The 26,813-nt window shown below is 45.2% G+C and overlaps 1 non-coding gene across 1 annotated transcript; it reads left to right on the top strand.

Annotated features, from left to right (window-relative positions):
• The first annotated feature begins 772 nt into the window (after nt 1-772).
• LOC102417892 lies at nt 773-23,940 on the top strand. The gene is made up of 8 exons (XR_002827045.1): nt 773-925; nt 1,871-2,023; nt 10,518-10,559; nt 11,590-11,724; nt 12,803-12,879; nt 14,407-14,479; nt 14,680-14,769; nt 23,634-23,940. It is a non-coding gene; the product is annotated as an uncharacterized LOC102417892 (transcript).
• Nucleotides 23,941-26,813: the final 2,873 nt, after the last annotated feature.

The following is a 26,813-nucleotide window of genomic DNA, read 5'->3' as shown; positions in this document are numbered from 1 at the left end:
TCACTTGAGGATATGTTTATTGATTTCAGAGAGAGGAAGGGGAGAGAGAAAGAAACATCAATGTGAGAGGGAAACATCAGTCAATTGCCTCATATGCGCCCCAACTGGGGATCAAATCTGCAACCTCGGTATGTGCCCTGACGGGGAATCGAACCCAAAACCTTTTTGGTGTACAAGAGGACACTCCAACCAGCTGAGTCACCCGGCCAGGGCCCCAGATTTTAGTTTTACATTGGGGGAAATAAGGGCGTGAACTTTGCTGTGTGTACAAAGGAGTTTTCAAAGGAATTACCTGTAGATTGTAATTTCACAGTGAATGGAGCAAGAGGGGAAAGATTACAACCTGTCTTTGCTTGCTGCCTGCATTAGGTCCACTGTAACAAAATACCACAAACTCGGTGGCTCAAAAAACCACCAATTTATCAATTTTATCAAAAACCAAAAATTACAATTTGGGAGGCCAAAAGTTTGAAATCCATCACTGTGGGCTAAACCAAGAAGTCTGCAGAGCTGTGCTTACAGTTTTCAGTATATCCACAAGACTGTAATTATTACCAGAATCTAATTTTAGAACATTTGTATCTTCCCAAAGACTCCATCCATCCCTGCTACACTCACTGCCCATTCCCTTGGACAACTGCTGAGTCACTTTCTGTCTTATAGACGTTCCTGTTGTGGACATGCCATGAAATGAGTCAGGTAGTCTGTGGTCTTTGTGACTTTGCTTGTTTGATAAACAGATGACAGAGAGATGGTAGAGAGATAGACGATCAACACTGAGAGATGTTAACTGACAGGTGGATGGATGGTGGTCATCTCCCTGCTGCGATGCTGTGCTGTCATTGTGTCAGACGTGGCCATCGGTAGATGCCATGTCTGCCTCCTGGCTGTGATGTATTGTATGATTACAAATCAACATCAAGGGGTATGTACTGAAATCTTGTTCCCAAAATCCAGTAAAGGTAAATGATTATATTCAGGAAAAAGTCCTAATGTTTTAAAATGCCTGGTTACCTATTGTTCTTCATGTATACAAATAAAAGGAGAAACAAGTAGATTTTTTAAAAAATACCTTTTTATTGATTTTTAGAGAGAGAGGAAGGGAGAGGGATAGAGAGAAACATCGATGAGAGAGAAACATCAACTTCGACCGGCTGCCTCCTGCATGTCCCCCACAACCCGGGCATGTGCCCTGACCAGAATCGAATTGGTGACCTTTTGGTCAGGGGTCCTCAAACTACGGCCCGCGGGCCACATGCAAATACAAATATTGTATTTGTTCCCGTTTTGTTTTTTTTTTACTTCAAAATAAAATATGTGCAGTGTGCATAGGAATTTGTTCATAGTTTTTTTTAAAACTATACTCCGGCCCTCCAACGGTCTGAGGGACAGTGAACTGGCCCCCTGTTTAAAAAGTTTGAGGACCCCTGCTCTTGGTTCTTGGGTTGAGGCTCAACCACTGAGCCACGGCAGCTGGACACAAGTAGATTTTAACACTTGGAGTGCGGGTGAATTTCCCGCCAAAATATAAGATGGCTCTGTCTTTTGGTTTTGTTCCATCCACCAAAAGGGTGGATTACAAACAAATATTTGGTAATACGCAGTTACAATCGGCCCGAGTTTACACGTTTCCCGCACTCCACCGCAAATCTATATGAACCGAGTTAAAGACGGCTCCCGCGGAGTACGCGCAATTCACGCGAGCCGACTTAACTCATTTCCCGCACTCCAAGTGTTAAGTTGGCAAATTTCTCTGACTTAATTCTTAAAAGTCCTGAGATATTTACTGTCTGTGTGCAAGGATAAATATTAAGCTCTTATAAATATCATACAAACTGATTTTTTAAAAATATATTTTTATTGATTTCAGAGAGGAAAAGAGAGGGAGAGAGAGAGAGAATAATCAATGAGGAGAGAGAATCATTGATGGGCTGCCTCACGTTGACCCTCTACGGGGGATCGAGCTTTCAACCCAGGCATGTGCCCTTAACTGGAATCAAACCCAGGGCCCTTCAGTCCACAGGTCAGTGCTCTACCTACTGAGCCAAACCATTCAGTACTAAACTGATTTCTTTTTTTTTTTAATTAAATCTTTACTGTTCAGATTATTACATTTGTTCCTCTTTTTTCCCCCCATAACTCCCCTCCTCCCAGTTCCCACCCCACCCTCCGCCCTCACTCCCCACCCACTGTCCTCATCCATAGGTGCACGATTTTTGTCCAGTCTCTTCCCGCATCTCCCACACCCCTTCCCCGCCCCCCCCCCCAAGAATAGTCAGTCCATTCCCTTTCTATGTCCCTGATTCTATTATAATCACCAGTTCATTCTGTTCATCAGATTATTTATTCACTTGATTCTTAGATTCACTTGTTGATAGATGCGTATTTGTTGTTCATAATTTGTATCTTTACCTTTTTCTTCTTCTTCCTCTTCTTAAAGGATACCTTTCAGCATTTCATATAATACTGGTTTGGTGATGATGAACTCCTTTAGCTTTTCCTTATCTGTGAAGCTCTTTATCTGACCTTCAATTCTGAATGATAGCTTTGCTGGATAAAGTAATCTTGGTTGTAGGTTCTTGGTATTCATCACTTTGAATATTTCTTGCCACTCCCTTCTGGCCTGCAAAGTTTCTGTTGAGAAATCAGCTGACAGTCTTATGGGTATTCCCTTGTAGGTAACTGAGTTTCTTTCTCTTGCTGCTTTTAAGATTCTCTCTTTGTCTTTTGCTCTTGGCATTTTAATTATGATGTGTCTTGGTGTGGTCCTCTTTGGATTCCTTTTGTTTGGGGTTCTATGCACTTCCTGGACTTGAAAGTCTATTTCTTTCACCAGGTAGGGGAAGTTTTCTGTCACTATTTCTTCAAATAGGTTTTCAATATCTTGTTCTCTCTCTTCTTCTGGCACCCCTATAATTCGGATGTTGGTATGCTTGAAGCTGTCCCAGAGGCTCCTTACACTATCTTCGTATTTTCGGATTCTTTTTTCATTTTGCTTTTCCGGTTGGGTGTTTTTTGCTTCTTCGCATTTCAAATGTTTGACTTGATTCTTGCGCTCCTCTGGTCTGCTGTTGGGAGTCTGTATAATATTCTTTATTTCAGTCAGTGTATGCTTAATTTCTAGTTGGTCCTTTATCACAACATCGAGGGTCTCATTAGATTTCTTGTACATCTCATTAAGTTTATCGGCAGACTCTAGAAGACTCTTGAAAGACCTCAAAAGTGTGGTTTTGAACTCTATATCCAGCAGCCTGCTTTCCTCCAGTTCTGTCATTTGTGTCCTGTTTCTTTGTCTCGGCATTTTTTTATGCTTCACTGTGTCGATAGAGTGGCTTTCTGTGCTAAGTGTCCCAATTACCTGAGGTAGACACTCTTGGTGCACCCCCTTGTGGTCTTTGTGCGCAGTCTTGTTGTAGCTAAGCCTTGATTGTTGTAGGTATCACTGGGAGGGATTTGACCTCCAGGCCAACTGGCTGTGAGAATCAGCTGTGTCTGCAGTGGGAGAACTTCTGTCCTCTAGGGAGGTGCTAATCTAGCCTTTGCCTGAGGCTATCCCGCAAATGCTCCTGTGCAGGGCTTGGGCGGGGCGGGTCCCAGGGGATCAACAGGGGGGCGGAGCGAGCAGTTATGGCTGCTCTCAGTCCTGTCCCCAGAGGCTCTGCCTCTCAGAGTCCCAGCAACCGCTGCAAACCTTGGAGAGAAAGCTGCCCTCGAGTTCCGACTGATGCCAGACACTCCTGCATCTCCCGTTTGAGTCTGGGTCCCTAGAGACTCGCCCGGAACTGGAGCTCAGAGCCTGAGACTCCCTCCCGATTGAAAAAGACAACCGCGCCCTCAGTCGCCAGCCCGCTCTGCGCGCACCTCCGCACCTTAGTATTTTACTTCCGCACTGCGCCTCCTCTGAGTCTCGGTATGCTTTTCTCCTTCCTTCTAGTTGTGGAATTTCCACTCAGCCAGCCTTCCTGTGGTTCTGGATGATGTCCGTTCCATCTTTTAGTTGTATTTTTGAAGTGGTTGTGCGAGGCAGCAATCTCCGGTGTTTACCTATGCCACCATCTTGGTTTCTCTAAAACTGATTTCTTAAAAATGAAAAATTTCACTGTAAAATTTGAAACATGTGACTTCTGAATTCATGTAGGTGTTTGGTATTCCCGTTGGTTCTGTAATTCTAGAGGATTTTAACCCCGACTTCAGTCTCATATATGTAGTTTCTATTCATTATAGTAGAACAAAGCTGGATTAATTTCATACAATATACAGAATATGTGTAATTACTTCAATGCTACAATTACACATTTGTTTTGTATTCCCGCAATTTTCAACCAATGTGCTCCAGGAATTTTAAAATGCATACCTTACCAAAAGGGCACTGACCTCTTTTCCCTGAGATTGTCAAATTAAAAAATGACAACAGGCAACACAACAATAACTGTCTGGTGTGAATGCCCTGTCTTGAACCATCAATATGAAAGTCATATAATAGTGTTGCATCTTATTGGTCACATCACATAATAAGGTTGCATCTAATTGGTTAATTCTTGGTCCCAGAAATCCTTATACAAGTGTAGGCACCTGACTTTTTTTTTTTTTTTCGAGCCAAAAGGGTAGGTAATTACTATTATTATTATTTTGTAAATCAATCAAAATGATACCTATTTTTTTTGTCAGACTGGCAAAAAGTATGTTTTTCAGTGTGCCACAGAATTTTAGTCATTTGCTTATGTATATCATGAGATGAAAAAGATTGAAAATCACTATTCTAGTTCGTTCCAGTTAAAACATAAGTATGGAAATTTGAATAGTAGCATTTGATTTGGATTTAAAATGACAAATGACCAGATTGTCTTACGTGTTTCAGTAAAGGAGATGAGAAGACATGTTTCCTATTCTTGGACTCAGTTTAATTTGTGAGATCGATGGAACTCATGCCAGAACCTCACCTTTAAATCAAGACTGTCAAATAATTATATGAATTTTCTTTCTTTTAGCAGTTACAGAATGTCTAAATGACTTTAGAATTTAAAAAATATGCTTCCAGTCTTAAAAAATATCTGTAGACGTGCATCTTTAGTAAGGTAGTAAGTAAGTCTCTTCACCTTAGTATTGTGATAAAGGGATGTTGATGGTTCTGTCGGGTAAAGTTAGGATGTGTCCCTGTGTTTACGGGGGACACATTGAATGTTAGTCCTGGCTTAAGCTCCTTCCACACATACACTGAAACTTGAACCACCCTTCAAAAACAAATGGACACCCATCCATCTAACATAGAGTACATCTAACATAGCAGATACATTATCTGAAATTATAGAAGGCCTCCATAGAATTCCTTAGAAGTGTCCATTCTTTTAGAAAACTAGAAATAATTGCTTGTCAGATCATTCAGACAGCTTTGTTACTTATGGGAGATATGCTGGAATAAATACACCCTAGTTTTAAATTTTCATTTTACTCTTTCCCAATTTACAAAAATAGGTGGGGTCATCATATAACAAAGAGACAGTAGTGAATTATTTAAGTTGAACATACTTCAAACAAGCGTTTGTCAGAAGCAGTACCTAAATGCTCCCCCCTGCCACTCCTGCCACCCTGAGCCAGAAAGAGCCTCGAGTCCGTGGCCAGCGTCTGTGGCTCGGCACGGCTCTCAGCCAGCTCTCCTTTGTCAGCAGCCAGTTCTGATTTTGAACTGTTAGTTTGAGATGACAGAAGAAAGCATCAAATGTACCCTAACTGGGAGCTTTGTGGTCAGTATATAAAGGGGAGGGATCGTGGTCACTACCTGTGGTCTCAGATAAGACTGCAGGGATGTTAGTGCTTCTTCAGATTCCCTAGTGCAATTTCTTGTTTTTTTCTCACATAAAAAGCACCTAGGAGTTTCGAAAGTGTTGCTGGTAGGAAAACCCTTTACACAGACGGATTTGCAGCACTGGCACTGTATTCAATGTCTTTGTTTCCATTGTTGGTGCTGTGTCCTCACAGGTACAGAGCAATCAGAGTTCTGGTGAGGCTGTCACAAACCATTGAGAAAATGATAACTGGATTTTGAAAAAGATTAATTGCTTTATTTACTCTTTGAATTGATTGTCTACTTTTATATAGACTTGAAATAGAGACACCTAGTTATTTTGTGTAATTTCTTTTTGCCATACAAAGCAGTAATTTGACCATCTGTTAACATTTTATTCCAGGATCGACAGGTTCTGAGAGAGACATTGTCTCCCACCCTTTAAACCTTGAATACTTTCTTCTTTATAGAAGTAGCTGTTAGGAGAAAGCATCCCAGTATCTTAGGGGAAAACACGGTATTGAGATTTCTTGACCCTGTTTTTCCACGTTCCTTGTACCCTGAAGCTGTGGAAGAGACGAGAGGAGCAGACTGGGACTGGGGATTTTGAGGAAAGAGAGGGATGGCTTACATTACTCCTGTGGGAAATGGGTAAAGAAGTTTAAGTATAAAAAGGTCAGAGGGCACAAATTTATGTTGGTACCAATTTACATTTGAGTCCTTTTCTCCTGATACTCTATAACAGCGAACCTGTGGGAATGCTCAGAGCTCTCCACTGTGTGCCACAAAGAGGTAGCATGCACAGTGCCAATGGCTTAGAGTTAAAATTTTAAAAAATCCTTTTATTTGAGGGTTTTGGCCAATGTCATTATTTAATACACATAATTACACAATATGAAGAAATTGTAATGAGTTTCTCCAGGTCCCCTCCAGCTTATCTCAGCAGGCCACACACCTAATGCTCCCTGTGTCTGTGTGCACGGAAAGCACCGGTGTGGAGAGCTGTCGGTGTCTCATTGATCTGAGGCAGCCCGGGAGCCAGGACAAGAGGCATGGGGAGACAGACAGGCAGCTGAACACAGTGGCCCAGCAATGGCAGCAGGTACAGAGGTCACCTCCCGAGAGATAACATCTAGGCCTCAGTGATATTTTCAGGGGGGTGCTGTGTGAAAAAAGACAGTTCCTTTATTTAATTTTAAATGTTACCCCATATTATTTTTTAATGTTGAGAAATGGGAAACATGATTTCATCAGAAAATATTACTTAGGTGTAAGTTTGTCTCATCCTTTTACCTCAGCATGGTTTAACAGGGGGGCCTTAGGGCCTCTGGGTCTGGCCCACTTATTTCCCCTGTGACTGAACAGATTTATTTCCTGATCTATTAGATGAGCCGCTAATTGTTCAGAGGGTTGTTGTGAGGATGAAACAAGATATTGCATGTAGAGTTCCTGGCATACAGTTAATGTTCTGTCTTTGGATATTTAATTAATTTTTTTCTAAGCAAAACAACTTTGGTAATATCAACATATTAGAATCTCAAATATGCCTTTGTTCTTCTTAAAGATAAGATTTGAAAGATTTCTTGGGTAGTGTCAACTCTTAAATATAATCAAAACTTGAACAATCAAACTGATTACTTCTACTTTGTGGAGCCAATATAAATAAATATGAAAACTTGTTTTATAAGTGGACTTACAAGGGAGATTTAGTGGGGGGTTTTGTTTCTTTTTTTAGTTGAAAGATTAATATTTGAAACTAAGTGATAAGTGTTCATGCATTCCTATATGATTTAGAAAACATTTTCTATTTCTCCTGTATATCCCAGTCTTTGTGATGTTTTTACTGTTTTAAATTCTGTTTTGTGGAACGTAAGCTGATGTTTGTGCATATATAGTAGCGAGAAGCCGATTTTAAACATAGTTGAACAGAATTAAGATTTGGTAACAGATTTACTTTCTTCAATTTCCATATGCTCTTTCTTTGGCGCTTTAACTTATGTGAGTTGAAGGTCGACTAGGTTCCATTCCCTAACTTACATACTTGTCTCTTCTACCATGTCCTCTCCCTCCCCAAGGTAAACAGTTTTTTAAAGTTTTTGTTAAATTTTTATTTTAAAAAATTACAAGCATGCTAGTGTATTAATACACACACACACACACACACACACACACACACACACACACACACCCTCTTCCCCTCTTGTGAGATGAATGGTATAGCCAATTGTATATGGTTTTCTCCATCTTGTATTTTCACTTTAAAACAGGCCCTGGAAATTATCCCATAGCGTTATCCAAATAATCCTGAAAGTATGATGATGGAAGCCTTCCTCATTCCTTTCGCTGCTGGCAGTACTTTGTCGTGTGTGCGCATAACAGCTTGTTCAACCGGTCGGTCCACTGTTGGTGGCTGCTTGGTCATTCTGGTCTTTGCTATTACAAATGGCGCTGCACACACATCATTTCATATTTTTGCCAGTCTGTTTCTAGGATAAATTCTTAGAAATGGGATTGCTGGGTCCCAGGGTGAATGCATATGGAATTTTGCTATTACTATTTAGTTATCATAGCTCTTTCATGTGAAGGAGTGGGAATATTAAGTAAAACCAGTCTTTACATCCTTCTCTTAGTCTTGGATGAAATATTGGGTCTGATAACAGTGGTTTAATGTGAATTGCTATTATGTTTGCTGGGCTTTTTCAGCTATTTCAGGACTTGTACTATATTTAACCTCTAGAGTCTAGATAAATAGATCACTATTAAACACAAAATTTCCTACTTCTGGCTGTCACCAGAACCTCGTACAATTTAAGGCATGTCATCTGAGTTTCAGGCTTCGCTCTTTGATTGGCGTGTCCCTGTGAGAACGTGGTGGGCTCTGTAGACTGTCTGTCTCCACAGCCTTGCCACGGGCTCAGTAACAAAGTGGCCGAGAGCACGGGCACACAAGGCTGGCCTTCATCCCCATTCTGTCACTGAGCAGGTATCCTGTGAATTGCGGATACTGTTAGTTCCTATGTGTACTTTGTGAGAATGAGTGAGCTCAGATAATGGATGCGACAGAACCTGCACATGCCTGTGGTACACTCAGAAAATGTCACTACTTTTAGTATTTCACACAGTGCAGTTGGGTGTGAAGACTCGTTGCCCTCGCTGGTCTTCCAGGAAGCTGGTCTTCAGTGTCAGCCTTCCCACGTCTTCTTCTGCCCCTTTTACACGAGAGGCTTTGAAGAGCTCAGCCTTACTGACCACCTAACCGTCTCTGCCTGCCTGCCTGATCGCCCCTAACTGCTCCCCTGCTGGCCTGATTGCCCCTAACCGCCTCTGCCTCGCCCCGCACCCAGAACCCAGGATTCCCTCCCTCTGGCTGGCCGCAGGCACCCAGGACCCGGGACGGCTTCACCCGGGCTGGCTGCAGCTGCAGGGGACCGTGGGCGAGCTGGCTGCACCTGCCCAGGACCACGGGGCGGGTGGCTTGGCCCTCTTCTGGGCTGCAGGCGTAGGCGCTGGCTCCCGGGACCGCGGGGCGGGCGGCTTGTCCTTCTCCTGGGCCGCAGGCATAGGCACAGGCGCTGGCACCCGGGACCACGGGGTGGGCAGCTTGTCCCTCTCCCGGCCGCAGGTGGCTGGTCCCCATTCCTCTCTCTCCAGTGTTGAGTGTCTGAGCCGTGATGGCGTGAGGGCATGATGACCATTTGCATATTAGCTCTTTATTATATAGGATAGGATTTTCAGAGAAGAAAACGATCTGAAAACAGGTAAAAGGAAGGCTTTCATGGCAGATTAAACTCATCTTTCTGTAATTCTATCAAAGGACTCTTGACATTTGGGATATTTCTTTACGAAGTAGAATAGCAGTTTATGTTTTCCGGAACTGATGTCATGGACTGCCTTTTGGGCCTTCTTGTCCAGTGGCCCTGTTCTCTGTACCTGTGGCAGAGGTGGTCAAACAGTATCTCCCTGTGATAATGTTTAGTGTGCAGTGACAGCGCCACAAACTACCCCGACACTGTGCTGAGGTTGTAGACTTGGGTTGACTTTTACAGTAGCGCCCAAACAGTAATTATAGTAATACTAGAGGCCCGGTGCACGAATTCGTGCACGGGTGTGGTCCCTAGGCCTGGCTGGCAATCAGGGCCAATCAGGGCTAGGTGGATCTGGGCCTGCTTCCCAAGGGGAGGGATGGGGTGTGGGAGGTTGGCCACTGGCCCTGAGGAGGGAGCCGCCCTCTGCCCCCCCCCCCAAAGGGGCCACATCCACCGCCACCCACCCCCGTTCCCCGTCCCAGCCTGGGGCCAAAGGGAGTGAGACGTGGGCAACAGCAGCATGCCTGTGGCTGGGTTGGACCAAAGGAAGGCAGAGGGAAGGTGGGGTTATGAAGGCTTTGGTCTAGGTCTCTGGAACACGGGACAGTGCTGAGCCCCATGGGAAAGCGATCCTGTAGAAAGGGCTCCATTTGAAATGCTTGTTGGGATGGTCCAGGTACCCACGCACATTCCTCTGGACAGCAAGGCTGTGGGGAGGGCCTGGGGCATTTGCTGACATTCCACACTTCTGCTTCAGGCTGTTCTTAGAATATAAATCAGAGTGCCCCACGGCCAGTGTCTCCTCCTAGGCCATTTTCTAGGCTTCAGGGCAGGGTGTTTAAAGAGGCTTTGTGTAAACAGCAGGCCTACAATCAGAACATCCGTGGCCTACGTGATGAGTCAGTCACATCCCTGTGCTTTCCTCTTAGGTTCACTTCCCAGACACTGAAAGAGCAGAATGGCTAAATAAGGTAAGAGAGCAGTATCCCATACCAGCTGCAGTGGGACTGGGATGGGATGCACCCTCCATATTTGGGAGTTGGGAGAGTGACACTGTGTGAACTCCTTTGGATTTGGCTTCTGCTCCCAAAAGAGCTCAGTCATAAATGAGACGTTACTTTCCTTTTCTAAACAGTGAAAACAGTCTTAGACGTGAGAAAAGTAATAAGCTATTCATAGTCGCATCTTGGTCTTCTGTCTTCTTTCCCCATCGTCCATCCACTGCTCAGTTCTATTTTATGATAGTCGTATACAAAAATGTTGGAAACATTATTATGAAGAATGAATAACTCCCAAGAATTCTAGTAATAGATAATTATCTAATTTTTTTTATAAAGCTTCTGTTTTTAGATCAGTCTAGTTTGAAGTGGATCTCTGTCCCCTCACATTTTTTTAAAATATATTTTTATTTATTTCAGAGAGGACGGGAGAGGAAGAGAGAGATAGAAACATCAGTGATGAGAGGGAACTATTGATTGGCTGCCTCCTGCAGGTTGGACTGAGCTGCAACCCAGGCATGTGCCCCCAACCAGCATTGAACCTGAGACCCTTTGGTCCGCAGGTCAATGCTCTATCTACTGAGCCAAACCGGCTAGGGCACCCCTCACACTTTATGTAATATCCTCAGAGCTGTGCAGGCAGGGATCACCTGGTAGCACGGGAAGGTAGTCCATCACTGAGGAAAACGCATTCATGTTTATTAAAATCTCTACAGTTTTAGCAGTTTATTTAGCAATGAGTTGAAACCACAGGATTTTCTGATTTTTTAAGCAATCATTAAATGTGCTGAGAATAACTAATTCCTGCAATATATGGTTAATTAGTAGTTTATTGTTGTGATACATTTTAAAATTTAAAATTGTATTGATTTTTGCATAATAAAAAGGCCCTCCCTTTAATTTTTAGAAATTCTGATAAGCTGAAGGGGCATAATTTTTACCATGACTTAAGTGCAATATGTATTAAAATGTTTTGTCTTACATGAGTTCTTTTTCCTTTCAGACTGTAAAACATATGTGGCCTTTCATTTGCCAATTTATAGAGAAGTTGTTTCGAGAAACCATAGAGCCAGCTGTGCGGGGAGCAAACACCCACCTTAGCACCTTTAGTTTCACGAGAGTCGACGTGGGTCAGCAGGTCAGTCTCTTCTTAAGTATCCTTACATGTGTGCACAGTCAGATTGCTGTGGAAATTAAAAAGACATGTTAAACTACTCCCTGTTATTTCCCTGGATGGTCTTGGGGCGGGTTGTGCAGCTACTCCAGGTTCTGCCTCTCATGTGGTGCCCTCGCCTGGTCTGTCAGGGGTCCTCACCTGCCCTCACCTGTCCAAGGCGGCCTTTTGGCCAGTTCAGGTTCCCTGGGGGGACTTCCCTTAGTTCCAGCGTGTCTTTCTCCCCACACTCTTCTGTCAGAATTACCTTTGCACAGTTTTCAACAATCCGTTCTGTTGGAAAGGAGTTTGACATGTGAACTCACACTGAAGGTTCAGAAGTTGACAGCAGGCATGAGGTATTTACCCTCAAGTTGTTTAAAACAAGTAAAGACTCCAGTGCCAGTCTTGTAGGCATCACCTTAGTCACACAGGTGGAGGGATAGATAGGTGTTGTTACTGGAATAATGTTACAGGCATACATCACTATATTGCTCTTTGCTTTATTGCACTTTGCAGATAGTGTGAGTTTTTTTTATAAATTGAAGGTTTGTGTCAACCCTAAGTCAAGCAAGTCCATCGGCACCAATGACAGCATGTTCTTAAGCAAAAAGTATTTTTGAATTAAGGTATATACATTGTTTTGTTTTGTTAATCCTCACCTGAGGATATTTTTTCCATTGTTTTTCAGAGACAGTGGAGGGGGGGTGGTGAGAAACTTCTATATGAGAGAGACACATATAGAACTCCCGAACTCGCCCCGACAGGGGTGGGGAGTGAACCCACAACCCAGGTACGTGCTCTGGACAGGTATTCGAACCTGCGACCACATTCCTCATGTCTGTGGTTTCACGGTAACCTTGTCTGCATTTGAGGAACAGGTGAAATAACTCGCTGATAGCGAACCGATTGGTACACCACGAGGGCAGAGTTGTGATTCCCATAGCCTGTGCCAGAGCGTGTCTCCTCATCTCGGTGCCGCCTGGTTGTTTTGCCATTTGGTTGTTGTGTTGTTTGTGTTTTTACCGTCCCTGCATTGAAAATAAGCCACTTCTCGCTCCAGCCCCTCAGGATCAATGGTGTCAAGGTATACACTGAAAATGTGGACAAAAGACAAATTATTTTGGACCTTCAGATTAGGTAAGTTTTCATTTGTGTCCTAATTGTGTCCTAGTTAATGGCATACAGCGTCACGTAGCTATTCCCGTAGGTGGATATTCCTGATGTCGGTGGGTTTGACTGAAATCTTGATGAAGACCCAGATGTTGTGCTCAGGCGCTTAGACACTCTGTGCACTGCTCAGCGGGCCTCCGGCAGACACTCTCAGGCAGGGCGAGACCTCCTGCATCTGGAGCCCAGGGTTGGGGGTCAATTCATACAGATTCCACCCAAAAGGTAGCTGCCATTTCACAGTTGTTTTAAAAACAAATGCAAGCCCTGGACAGTGTGTTCAGTGGTTAGAGCATTGGCCTGCGCCGGAAGGGTCACGGGTTCGATTCCCAGTCAAGGGCATGTACCTGGGTTGCAGATTTGATCCCCAGCCCTGGTCAGGGCATGTGTGGGAGGCAACCAATCAATGTGTCTTTTTCACATCCATGTTTCTCTCTCTCTTTCTCTCTCTCCCTCCCTTCCACTCTCTTTAAAAGTCAGTGGGAAAAATAGCCTCAGGTGAGGACTAAGAAAAAACAGCAACAACAAAAAACACAGATGCAAGTCTTACATTCCACATCACACTCATTCATGTTTTTCATATTAATGACTGAAATGTCTTTTTTTTAAAGTATTTTTTTTTATTTCAGAGAGGAAGGGAGAGAAAAAGAGAGATAGATACATCAATGATGAGAGAGAAACATTGATTGGCTGCCTCCTGCATGCCCCTCACTGGGGATCCAGCCTGCAACCTGGGCATGTGCTCTGACCAGAAATCGAACCCATGACCTGGAGGTTCATAGGTCAATACTTAACCAATGAGCCACGCTGTCCAGGCTGAAATGTTTTAATCAGTGAGAAAAATGATGCCTCAAACAGATACGGTTTTATACGTTTCTAATCTTTTTATCCTCACCCGAGGATATTTTCCATTGATTTTTTAGGGAGAGTGGAAGGGAGAGGGAAAGACAGGGAGAAACATTGATGTGTTTAGAGAAACACATCAATTGGTTGCCCCCTGCACGAGCCCCAACTAGGGTCCAGGCTGGGGAGGAGCCTGCAACCAAGGTACATGCCCTTGACTGGAATCGAACCCGGGACCCTTTGGTCTGCAGGCCGACGCTCTGTCCACTGAGCCAAACCGGCTAGGGCTACCTTTCTAATCTTCACGTCAAAGTCCATGAGCTCTGTTAGTTCTCTCGGGACTGGGGAGCAGATAATCTTCACTTTATTGTTTTAAACAAACATAGGTGTTTATAAAGTAAATGAAAACTACATTCCATCAAGGTGCTGCTCTGGCCTGCACATTGGAAGGGATATTTGTAGCAAACCCTTAGTCTGCAGGAGGCCTCTCAGGAGCTGTGTGTCTGTTGCCCGGCAGGGAAGCGGCCATGCCACGGTGCAGCTGTGCCTGCAGCCTGTGCTGATCACTTTACTGTTTATTATTTTAGTCAGATTATATGCCTTGCAGGTCTGTGGTGATGAGGAGAATGTAATACAGAACTTTTTCTTTGCTAGTTTTGTAGGAAATTGTGAGATTGATTTGGAGATCAAGCGATATTTTTGTAGAGCTGGTGTGCAAAGTATACAGGTAAGGTTTTTTTATTTCAGTCTTCTAAAATTTTCCATGCTCTCTTTGAAAAGAAAGTGGCGAAGCTTTTATTAACCGAGAATTTCTTTGAAGTTAAGTATTTTTCTGCAGGTCCTACCTGGTGCAGCACTGGGCCACCTGCATCTCCATCCTGCATCAGTGACTGGCTGTTACATGTCTTGGTTTCCGTTTGCACTTAGATTCATGGCACAATGCGAGTGATCCTGGAACCGCTGATTGGAGACATGCCCTTAGTGGGAGCCTTGTCTATCTTCTTCCTGAGGAAGCCAGTAAGTTGATGTTTATTTTGTGTCTGTCTTCCTTCTCACTGACAAGCACATGACCATATTGGAGATATACACAGTGAAGGAGCAGTCCCCTCCTTAGCTCACTTCTTCCCTCTGATGCGTGAGTCCTGTAAGTTCCTACCACTTTATGCCCTAGCGGAGGTTTCGTCTCTTCCCATAGACAACTTCTTTTCCTGACTATAAAAAGAATATGTTTGTTACAAAAATTTGAAAATAATAGACTGGTTTTTTTAGTGTGGGTTTGTAATTAACATTGTCAATGAGTATGATTTGTAGGTGTTTGCTCATTGACGCCTCATTCTCTATAGTGAATACCACATAGTTTCCATTTACTGACCAGGAATTGAGTCTAATCTTTCCAAGACCCCAAACCAGTAAGTCTGGGAGCCTGCACCCAGCCCAGCCTGCCGACAGGCTGCTCTCACCGTCCTCACTGCTGCCACAGGCAGAGCTGCCGTCACGCTTGGCACTGCCTGGCCCAGAGCCTGCTTATGAACTGCAGTTAGTGCATGAGGGGTTAAGTCATAGAGTCTACTTTTTTTTTTTTAAGAATTGTTTCAGGTGTTTTGTTTTACTTTTAATATATTTTTATTGATTTAGAGAGGAAGGGAGAGGGGAAAGAGGGTTGGAAACATCAATGATGAGAGAGAAGCATTGATCGGCTGCCTCCTGCACATCCCCCATTGGGGACCGAGCCCGCAACCCAGGCATGTGCCCTTGACCAGAATTGAACCCGGGACCCTTCAGTCTGCAGGCCAATGCTCTATCCACTGAGCCAAACCAGCTTCAGGCATAAAGATTCTTTTTACTGAATTATATTCTAACACTTGGATAAACCATAATAAATGTTATCACTTCACATGGTTAGATTTGTATCTTAATCCATTTTTTTGTTATAAGTAGTTAATACCTATTATTAGCCACAAAAATAAGACAACAAAAATATCATTCCTATCTAGGCTCCTCCTCACCTCAGCTCCTCCTCCTCCTCATGGGGCTCCTCCCTTCACTGAGGCTCCTCCTCACTGAGGCTCCTCCCCTCACAGAGGCTCCTCCCCTTCACTGAGGCTCCTCCTTTCACTGAGGCTCCTCCCTGTCATGGAGGCCCCTCCCCTCCTGGAGGCTCCTCCCCTTCACTGAGACTCCTCCTTTCACTGAGGCTCTTCCTCCTTGCTGGGCTCCTCCCTTCACTGAGGCCCCCTCCCCTCCTGGAGGCTTCTCCCCTTCACTGAGGCTCCTCCTTTCACTGAGGCTCCTCCTCACAGAAGCTCCTCCCCTAATGGAGGCTCCTCCCCTTCAGTGAGCGTCCTCCCTCTCCTGGTGGCTCCTCACCTACATGGCTCCTCCACATGGGTCCACAGCCTCTGAAAGGCATTCTCCCTCTCCTGGTGGCTCCTCACCTACATGGCTCCTCCACATGGGTCCACAGCCTCTGAAAGGCATTCGACTTAGCTCTGTCCTCAGTAGGCTTTGCTCACCACTAGGGCTTCTTCCCAAGGTGCAAACTGACCACAGAGGGTAGTCTCTCGGCAGACAATTATTGTGGTCTAGGTGGGGTCTCTGTCCTCCTTTCCTGGCACTGCCCCATAAGGATCCAAGTTCCAACCACAGGAGCACTGTAATCGGGGGAGAGTACAACCCCTTCCCCCCTCACCACCTCCCTCACCTGTCCTTCTCCAGAACGCTGCCCTCTGCCCTGGGCTGTCCCTTTCCAGTACAGAGGTGGTCAGTGTCCTCCTCACACCCACACAGTCCTGTGCAGGTAGTGCACTGCTTGTGAACTGTTGGAAGACACAGCCATGTCTGTCTCCACACGGCTCAGTAAGCGTCTGATGGATGAATTGATCTGTTTCTCAAATAGCTCTTCACAAATGCCGTTCTGTTACCTTAGATGAGCTCTTTCGCAGGCATCCATTGCTATCATGTATTGTTTAAAATGGGAATCTTTATTGTATAATTTGATGCAAATAACTTAATACAAATTGTTGTTGGGTTTATCTAGACAAATTATAAGTGGTACTTTTTTTGTATAAAAACACAAGAAGAATTAAGTATCTTCACATTCTATTTCCACTAACATTATTATTCTCACTTGCCTTCTATTGCTTAAATAATGGGCTTATTTTGAATGTATTGTAATGACTATAGTCCCCCCTTATCCACAGATTTACTCTCTGTGGTTTCAATTACCTGTGGTCATCCTTGGTCTGAAAATAATTAAATGGAAAATTCCAAAAATAAAGAAGTCATAAGTTTTAAATTGCATGCCATTCTGAGCAGCGTGATAAAATCTCATGCTGGCCTGCTTCGTCCCACCTGGGACATGAGTCATCTTTTGTCCAGGTCTCCAGGCTGCATAGCTCCCCACCCGTTAGTCACCTGGTAACCGTCTCAGTGATCAGATCAGCTGTCATAGTGCCTGTATTCAAGTAATTATTGTTGTTAACCTCTTACTGTGCCTAATTTATAAATTAAACTGCATCATAGGTATGTATTTTTTTAATCATCACCTGAAGGCATTCTTAGAGGAAGGGAGAGAGAGAAAAAAAATTGATGTGAGAGAGAAACATTGATTTGTTGCCTCCTCGACTGGGAATTGAGCCCACAGTCCAGGTACGTGCCCTTACCAGAAATAGAACCTGCAACCTGTATTTACATACAGGAAAAAAACATAGTATATACAGGGTTCAAAACTGGCAACCTTTGGGCACACGGTACAATGCACCAACCAGCTGAGCCACCTGCCGAGAAAACATAGTGTATATACAGGGGTCAGTGGTAGCCATACTTTTAGGCATCCACTGGGGGTCTTGGAATGTAGTCTCCTCAGATTAGGGGGAATATACACAGAACATGGTGAAATTCAAAAGCTACTAAGAAACTTTTGTGTTAAATTTTAACTTATTAAAATTTTGAGAAATGAAATCCATAAAAGATTTTATATCCATGTTTTTTTCACATACAACTTGTATAAAAGCCAGTGTATTTAAGAAACTTTCATTAATAAGTATAAAATAAAACACCTAATCTTTAGCAAATTGCTGAGTATTTTTAATTTACAAGGAATTTTTAACAATTTAATAAAGGGCTCCCTTTTTTTTTTTAAATTTCAGAATCCACATCTTTAAATCTCCCTCAAAACTTAGTAATACTCTTCCTTAGTGTGGATATTCTAGGTGTGTTTACCTTAAAAATAACATCATAGTATTAACTTCCAAGCGAAATTCTAATGCTGAGAGAAGGAAGAGGCTGTGAAAAGTCAAGTTACATAATAAAAGCATAATATGCTGATTAGACCAGACAGCCGAACGACCTTCTGGATGTCCTTCTGGACGAAGCCACCATAGTGGGGGCTGAGGCAGAAATGGTTAGGGGCAATCAGGCAGGCAGGTGAGCAGTTAGGGGTGATCAGGCAGGCAGGCGAGTGGTTAGGGGCGATCAGGCAGGCAGGTGAGCAGTTAGGGGCGATCAGGCAGGCAGGCGAGTGGTTAGGGGCGATCAGGCAGGCAGGTGAGCAGTTAGGGGCGATCAGGCAGGCAGGCGAGTGGTTAGGGGTGATCAGTCAGGCAGACAAGTGGTTAGGGGTGATCAGGCAGGCAGGCAGAGTGGTTAGGGGTGATCAAGCAGGCAGGCGAGTGGTTAGGGGTGATCAGGCAGGCAGGCAAGTGGTTAGGGGTGATCAGGCAGCCAGCGGTCCCGGATTGGGAGAGGGATGTCTAACTGCCGGTTTAGGCCCAATCCTGAAGGGGTCCCGGATTGTGAGAGGGTGCAGGCCGTGCTGAGGGACACACACTCCCTGCATGAATTTCGTGCACAGGGCCTCTCGTTTCCTTATATGGTGAGTAAAGTCACCACACATGCTTTGGAGAGAGGGAGTGTATTTTCAGTTACTTTCAGCTGGAAAATATGGGAACAGAATTCACTGCCTGCTGCCAAGTAATTCTTCTCACCAGGGGCAGTCCAGCCGGAGAGATTTGGGTTTCTGATTATCGAGATGATTTAGACTCGCAGTGTCAGAGAACCTTACGACGCCTTTGCACATCTTCATGCTTGTTGGTTTCTTTGGACTAGTTTGGATAATGTGTTGCTTGTTCCAGAAAACTAAACAAAACCATGAGGTGCTGAGCTGTGGAGCACAGCTGTCTGATGGGGCAGCCAGCGTGGCCTTCATTCAACCTGGTTTTCCTCTCCTGGTTCTTTCTTTTCCCACTTTGTGCTTTGAACAACTGACTTCATTCCTCTAAGCCTCAGTTTCCCCATTTGTAACAAGGGGATTACAGTAATACCTGTGTCACAAGGTTACATGTGAAGATTAAATGAATGTCAATGGATGTAAAACATGTAATACAGTGCCTGGCACATACAAGTTCTTGGATTTTTAAGAAATTACACACATTCCTACATGTAGGTTTAGCATTCTGGTGGGGTCCTGACATCAGAGATCAAGTACTGGTAAGCACACGCGCTTGGGTGAAGGTTCTGGTAGGAGCCAGAACAAGCCAGTGTCTACCCCTGCGCGGATCCGTGGACCTGGTGGCCACTCTCCTGCCATCAGGACCGTTGTTGGCATGGCCCCGGCACGCTCGTAGGGTGTTAGAATCCTCAGGTCTGTGGCCCGTCTCAGGAGGACTGATCAGACTAGAGTGAGTCCAGAACGTGTCCAGGAGACGGTGCGTGTGCTCTGAGTGTGTTGACCCTCGGGGGCTCCCAGCCAGCAGAGGGTGGGCCTCCCATGTTTGAACCAGAGGTTCCTTTCTTCATCTGCAAGATGAAAGTGACATCATTCTTTCAGAGTGAGTGGGAGAAGAAGTTGAGTCCCATTAGCTGGGACTCCAGCAGTTGAGGTGCCTTAAGCAAAAGAGGGGCTTTATTTCACAAGGTAGCCTGTATTGGGTCTCAGGAAGCCGCTGCAGGGGCTGCAGGTGAGGGAGCCGTAGGACATCTCCCCACCCATATTCCACCTTCGCTCTGTTCTCTCCCGCTGAGGCCAGCGGCCTCTGGTCTCCAGTCCACATGCCAGTCATGGCTGCCAGCGCTCCCAAGAGGCAGTGAGTCTTCCCACCTCTTTCCCTCCGTCCTTCTCTGCTGAGCAGGTCAGACACGGGCCCTAGACCGATGGGAGTGGGAAGGTTGCAGTTGGAAGCCAACCCTACAACCCTGGGGAGGAGGCAGCAGTGAGGTGGAGGGCAGGCCAGGCAGACAGGCCCATGGGAATCCCCAGGCCAAGAGGGTCCTACCCACCCCTCACACTAGGTCCTGGGAGCATTGGCACTGTGGGTCTGCCAGGTGTCTGAGCTTCTGGGTCTGTGGTGCTGACAGCTCTCATGATGTGGACAGTGTGGGTCTGCCAGGTGTCTGAGCTTCTGGGTCTGTGGTGCTGACAGCTCTCATGATGTGGACAGTGTGGGTCTGCCAGGTGTCTGAGCTTCTGGGTTTGTGGTGCTGACAGCTCACACGATGTGAACAGTCTGGCCCCATCCAGTGGTGGGGATGGGAGCTCCGCGTTGTCCTGCCTGTGTTGGCTCTCAGGCTGGTGTCTCTCAGCGACTCTGCCCTCCTCATGCTGTGTCTGTGGTGGGGCATGTGCAGGTGGGTTTGCACATGTTGGTCCAGCAACACGGGACCTCTGGCGGGCAGGGCCTGCGATGGTGTCCTAGCCTCCCCCAGGCACACATATGTCTTCTCTTTCCCTGTCCCCCAGCTGCAGGGGGCCTTACCTGTGTGTCCCTCCCCTGTGGCTTCTGCGTCTTACAGTGGAAAGTGGGTGCTGTCTTTCCAGCAGCGGCTGCTCCCGCCCCGCTTTACCCCTGCAGCGAGTGTCGCCCGGGCCCCCGGCTCTGCAGCCAGCACACTCTGTCGCTCCGCATGCTGGCACATGCCCTCTGTCTGGATCTCAGAGGGTTACACTATCTTACCCACACTTTGCCTTTAGCAGTTAAGATCTAACTGGAATAGTCCACCTGCCGGTGGGGCTGTGGGGCCCGGTCTTCCCCTCAAGCTGCCTGTGAGGAAGGGTTTCAGGCTGGCTGGCACTGCCACCTCAGCTCCTGTACATTGAAGAGTGATGCTCTTTCTGGTTTTCTGTATCCCAGGTGGAAGCTGCAAGTCCTGGGAGCTTTAAAACATAAGGAAAATATTCTTGACCTTTACCACTAGCCAAAACCCACTAATTCAGAAACACTGGAGCAGGGCAGGAGCCACAGTCTGTATTTTTAAGGGACTTCCCAGGTGATTCATAGTCTGTACCGCAGAAATAATTCACGTCGGCCGCCTGGTGTACAGTAAGTGCTGAAATAAACAGTTGCTATTGTCGAACTGCGTCCATAGGTTCAGGAGATGGGAGAGCAGAGGGGCGGCGTGTCTGTTCATGAAGCTCGCACACGGTCGTCCTGTTGCAGGTGAAGCGTGGCCGCTCACTGCTTGTTCTGTGTCTCGAGGAAGGCCCGCAGCAGCCCTTGGCGGTTTCCTCCCTTGGAAACACGACTCCCTGGCTCTTCAGTTTCCCGAAACAGCTCTGAGTCATCCAGGCACAGGGGGGCGAGGCACTAATTTTAGTTGCTTGTCCCTCCTTGTGGGTTCCTCCTGTGTCCCTGTGTGGACTCTCCAGCCTCAGCTCTCAGACCTCTCACACTGGATCCCACACGCACTCACACTCATTCTCGCTCCCTCACACTTGTCCTTACACACTCACTCGTCCTCACTCACTGCTCCCTGCTTTATCCTCTCTGGGCCCTCCTGTCCCCAGCTCCCCCTTGCTCAGGGGCATGTCAGCTCCCTCTTCAGGGCCTTGGACAGGGGCCTTCTGTCCGCACGCAAATCTCTCTTCTCAAACCCGCTGAGTCCTGTTCCTCCACGAATCCTGCACTGCCTCTCTGGCGCTTTGTTTTTCTGAACTCGGGTAGCATTTGCACAGGCGCATCTCATCATTTTGACAAGGTTCATGGGGTTCGGCCCTGTGTGGCCTGAGGAGTTAATCTCTCGGTACAGTCCTGCCAGGTGACCTGCCCTTGACAGGGCCTCTCGTTAGCCGTCAGCTGTTAGCCGAGGAGGGTTTCCTTAGCTTCCTGGTTCTACGTGGTGCCCTGGGCCTGGAATGGCTGTTCCTCAAATCCCTGGTCCTCTTAGTGGGAAAGGTCTGTGGTGATGATGAGGGTGGGGGCAGGGTGCTTACTCTTGCGTTGTTTTGCTTCTGGGCCTCCAGGTGGGGACGAGGGGAGCATGATCTTTACTGCTATTAGCCTTGCAAGTTTACATCTTGTTTCTCTTCTGCTGAAAAATCTCAGTCTTTCAGGACTTTTAAAACTAGTTGCTTTTTAGTTTGGTCTTTTTAAGAGAACCTGGACTCCTCTAGTTCATGCTTATTTAAAACCACTTCCCAAAGGGATTGGAGCCAGAATGCGATACTCCAGCTATATGGGTAATGAGATCATGCAATTTCACTCAGCTTTCCCCCACAAATATAAAACACAAGTAAGTGCAGTATCCATTTTGATAGGAAAAGCTGTGTTTCTAATCAATAGTTTTTACCCATCCCCATCCACCTAATGGAATCATAGCCAACTGTGTAGGAATTATTGTAAGATAAATATCCACTAGAAAAATGAGCAAAAACCCCCCAAATGTTGAATGAATGGAACATGCTCCACTAATATCAGGAAAATGCAATTTGAAACAGTGATAAAGTACCATTTTTTAACGGCCACATGGATTGATTCTTTTTTAAAAAATATATTTTATTGATTTTTTTACAGAGAGGAAGGGAGAGGGATAGAGAGTTAGAAACATCGATGAGAGAGAAACATCGATCAGCTGCCTCCTGCACACCCCCTACCCGCAACCAAGGTAGATGCCCTTGACCAGAATTGATCCTGGGACCCTTCAGTCCACAGGCTGACACTCTATCCACTGAGCCAAACTGGTTAGGGCTGGATTGATTTTTAATATCTCTTTTTGTTGAGGTTATGAAGAAGAAACATTTTCATACACTTCTGGTGGGAATATAAGTAGGGATAGCCTTTCTTTATGGTAATTAGGTGGCACTATCAAATAACAAAGTGAATATGTATCTTTGACCAGGACATCTACTTTTTTAAAAAATATATTTTATTGATTTTTTACAGAAAGGAAGGGAGAGGGATAGAGAGTTAGAAACATCGATGAGAGAAACATCGATCAGCTGCCTCGTGCACACCCCCTACTGGGGATGTGCCCGCAACCAGGGTACATGCCCTTGACGGGAATCGAACCTGGGACCCTTGAGTCCACAGGCCAACGCTCTATCCACTGAGCCAAACCGGTTAGGGCTGGATGTCTACTTTTTAAATGCCAGTTTGCATGCACAAAGCAGAACATGATGTAAAAAAATATTCACTGAATATCGTAAGTGCCCATCCATAGGAGGGTAGATGTATAAATTATTATATGATTTTACTGGAGAAAACTGACATCAAAAAGTAAAACAACAGGCAGCTCTCCATGTACCCACAGGGCACAATGGCCTTGATGGTTTACAAAGTGAAAAGCAAGGCGCAGAACAGTGTAAAGAAACAAATCTCTGCCCTCGCTGGTTTGGCTCAGTGGATAGAACGTTGGCCTGGGGACTGAAGGTCCTGGGTTCGATTCCAGTCAAGGGCACATGCCTGAGTTGTGGGCTCGATCCCCAATGGGGGCGTGCAGGAGGCAGCCGATTATGATTCTCATCATTGATGTTTCAATCTCTCTCTCCCTCTCCCTTCGCTGAAATCAATAAAAATATATTTTTTAAAAAGAAAGAAATCTCTGTGATTTGGTTTGATTTGATAATTGGAAATAACTTGGATAACATTTTTTGCCCTGCTTTTAAACAGCTTTTAGAAATCAACTGGACAGGACTGACTAACCTTCTGGATATCCCGGGACTGAAGTAAGTATGATGCCATGTGCTGTGTCAGCTTGCTGATGGCGAGACATGCCTCTGGGCTCAAATGCGCTGATGCAGAGGGTCGTAGGACTTCAGACTACATCACTCACCCTTCCGTTCACCTTTTGTTCATCACAAAGCTGCCTTTCAGTATAAGTGTTTCAGAGTAGTGGCAGCCTTCTAATATCCCACAAATTAATGTTTAAATTTGGTTTTTCTTTTCCCAGAAAAATAAAGACAACTTAAAAAGCGAATGAATGTTTCAAAACTAGCCCTTTCTGAGTTCTTTCAAGCTGTGGCCACGCCTCCTTGGGGTTGGATGTCAGTCCTGGGCCTGGGGGCCAAGGGGGAGGGAAAGCCTACGTTCCTGCATCATCCCTGGGAGTCCCTCCACTCACTGGTAGCCATGCAGTGTCTCAGCGAGAGACTTGCCACGTGAGCACGGAGTCCGTCAGCCTCGCGTCCCTCCTGGGAGAGGTTCTGCTTGGGTCACAGTCCATCCGTCTTACCTGGTGGGAGGTGACTGGCCATAGGACGTGGCCAGTGTGCAGCCCGACCTCAGCTGGGAACTGTGGTACCTACTGTGATCTCAGCCAGCCATCCTGTCTGTACTGACAGATCTCTGCCAAGCTGGATGGGCTGCAATTAGAGCCTCCAAACCTGCTTCTGCTGGCTTTACTAAGGGGGCACCATCAGGAGGTTAAAAGTGCCTTTCTGACATGTTAGAGTGGCCCCATGGTCCTCAGGTGAGCGCTCTCATCACTGCCCTGGACACCCACCTGCCATGAGTGCTGCACTATTGCCCACTGAGTGGTGGTGGTGTTTCTGCTGCCCAGTGGGTGCTCTTATAGGTACAGTTACTTTACGTCTGAGAAGTGGGATTCTCTTAGCACCTAGCAGGCCCAGAGGTGGCTTCTGTCACAGGGACACTCACTTGTGTAGGTTGCAGAGGCATGCACATGCACGTTACCCGATTCTCACATTTACCCCAAAGAGTAGGCAAGAAACATACTAAAAGTGTGTTTGTTTCTTTAGCCTCCACAATTTTATTCAAATCCCTGAGTTCTCTGTGCAGTGTATATAGTATTTCAAAATTATTACAGTATTGAACCTCCAAATGCAGTGTGGAAAACCTGTAAATTTCTTTACTGCCCTGGGAACTGTGCATCTACTTATATAAAAACCCTGGGTGTAACATCACTGCCAGAAGCGCGACCAACTGGAAGGAAGTCAATCCTGCAGGGGTCGTCTTGGAAATGGCTGCGCCCTCCCCCAGCTGTTTCCTGGAGGGCGAGGTTTTAGGCAGGAACCCGCCCTCGGAGCGGAGTGTGGAAGTGAAATGATTTTTAATGGATCTATTATTGAAGCTACCTTTGGAAATACTATAGCTATAGATAAGTGGTTCTCAACCTTGGCTGCACACCACATTAAGAGTGAAAACACTCTTTGAAATTCTGTTTCTTTTTTTTTTTTTAATATATTTTATTGATTTTTTACAGAGAGGAAGGGAGAGGGATAGAGAGTTAGAAACATCGATGGGAGAGAAACATCGATCAGCTGCCTCCTGCACACTGGGGATGTGCCCGCAACCAAGATACATGCCCTTGGCCGGAATCGAACCTGGGACCTTTCAGTCCGCAGGCTGACGCTCTATCCACTGAGCCAAACCGGTTAGGGCCGGAAATTCTGTTTCTTTGTTACTAATGTTGTGGTCCCAACCCATAACAAAGAAACAATTTCCGGAGGATGAGACCCAGGAATCAGGATTTTAAAAAGATTCCCAGGTGATTCTAATGTGCAGCCAAGGTTGAGAACCACTGCTATAGATAATATTAAAAATATATCTAAATGTGCAATTCTTTGTCCCAAAAATGAGCATGTTCAAAAATTAAATGAAGAAAGTTTGGATATACTCGATGGAGATTTTCACACATATTTGAGTGATGATTCCATTGATTCCACAGATGATGCTGAAAAGGAAAATTTTCCCATCGAATTTCTTAATAGTATTACTCCTTTGGGAATGCTGTGGCATAAATTAAAATTGAAAGTGGGTGCAATCATCATGCTATTGAAAAATCTCAATAGTAAATGGGGTCTTTGTAATGGTACCAGATTTATTATCAAAAGATTACGACCTAACATTATCGAAGCTGAAGTATTAACAGGATCTGCAGAGGGAGAGGTTGTTCTGATTCCAAGAATTAATTTGTCCCTATCTGACACTGGCCTCCCATTTAAATTGATTCAACGACGGTTTCCCATAATGCCAGCATTTGTGATGACTATTAATAAATCACAAGGACAAACTCTAGACCAGGGGTGGGCAAACTTTTTGACTCGAGGGCCACAATGGGTTCTTAAACTGGACCGGAGGGCCGGAACAAAAGCATGGATGGAGTGTTTGTGTGAACTAATATAAATTCAAAGTAAACATCATTACATAAAAGGGTATGGTCTTTTTTTTTTTTTTTTTTAGTTTTATTCATTTCAAACGGGCCGGATCCGGCCCGCGGGCCATAGTTTGCCCACAGCTGCTCTAGACAAAGTAGGCATATTCCTACCTGAACCCATTTTCGCACATGGTCAGTTATATGTTGCTTTCTCTTGAGTTTGAAGAGCATGTGATGTTACAGTTAAAGTTCTAAATACTTCATCACAAGGGAAATTAGTCAAGCACTCTAAAAGTGTTTTCACTCTTAATGTGGTGTGCAGGGAGATATTAGAATAAGTTTAATCACTTTATCAGTCATTGTTTGCATCACTGTTGTTTTTATATCATGTTTTTGTCGTTTTTATATCATGCTTCTTGTTCTTATATCCTTTTGTTACTGTTTATTAATAAATTTATATATTATTTTCATATACATTTTACTAATTTCCTTTGATCTCTCACACTTCTATTATAGAGAAAGGGCAAATAGCAATATTAAAATATCTCCGCTGCCGAAACCGGTTTGGCTCAGTAGATAGAGCGTCGGCCTGCGGACTGAAAGGTCCCAGGTTCGATTCTGGTCAAGGGCATGTACCTTGGTTGCGGGCACATCCCCAGTGGGGGGTGTGCAGGAGGCAGCTCATCGATGTTTCTCTCCCATCGATGTTTCTAACTCTCTATCCCTTTCCCTTC

Source organism: Myotis lucifugus, unplaced genomic scaffold, assembly GCF_000147115.1.
Source record: "Myotis lucifugus unplaced genomic scaffold, Myoluc2.0 scaffold_759, whole genome shotgun sequence".
Lineage (NCBI taxonomy): Eukaryota > Metazoa > Chordata > Mammalia > Chiroptera > Vespertilionidae > Myotis > Myotis lucifugus.
This window is presented reverse-complemented; position numbering and strand designations above follow the sequence as displayed.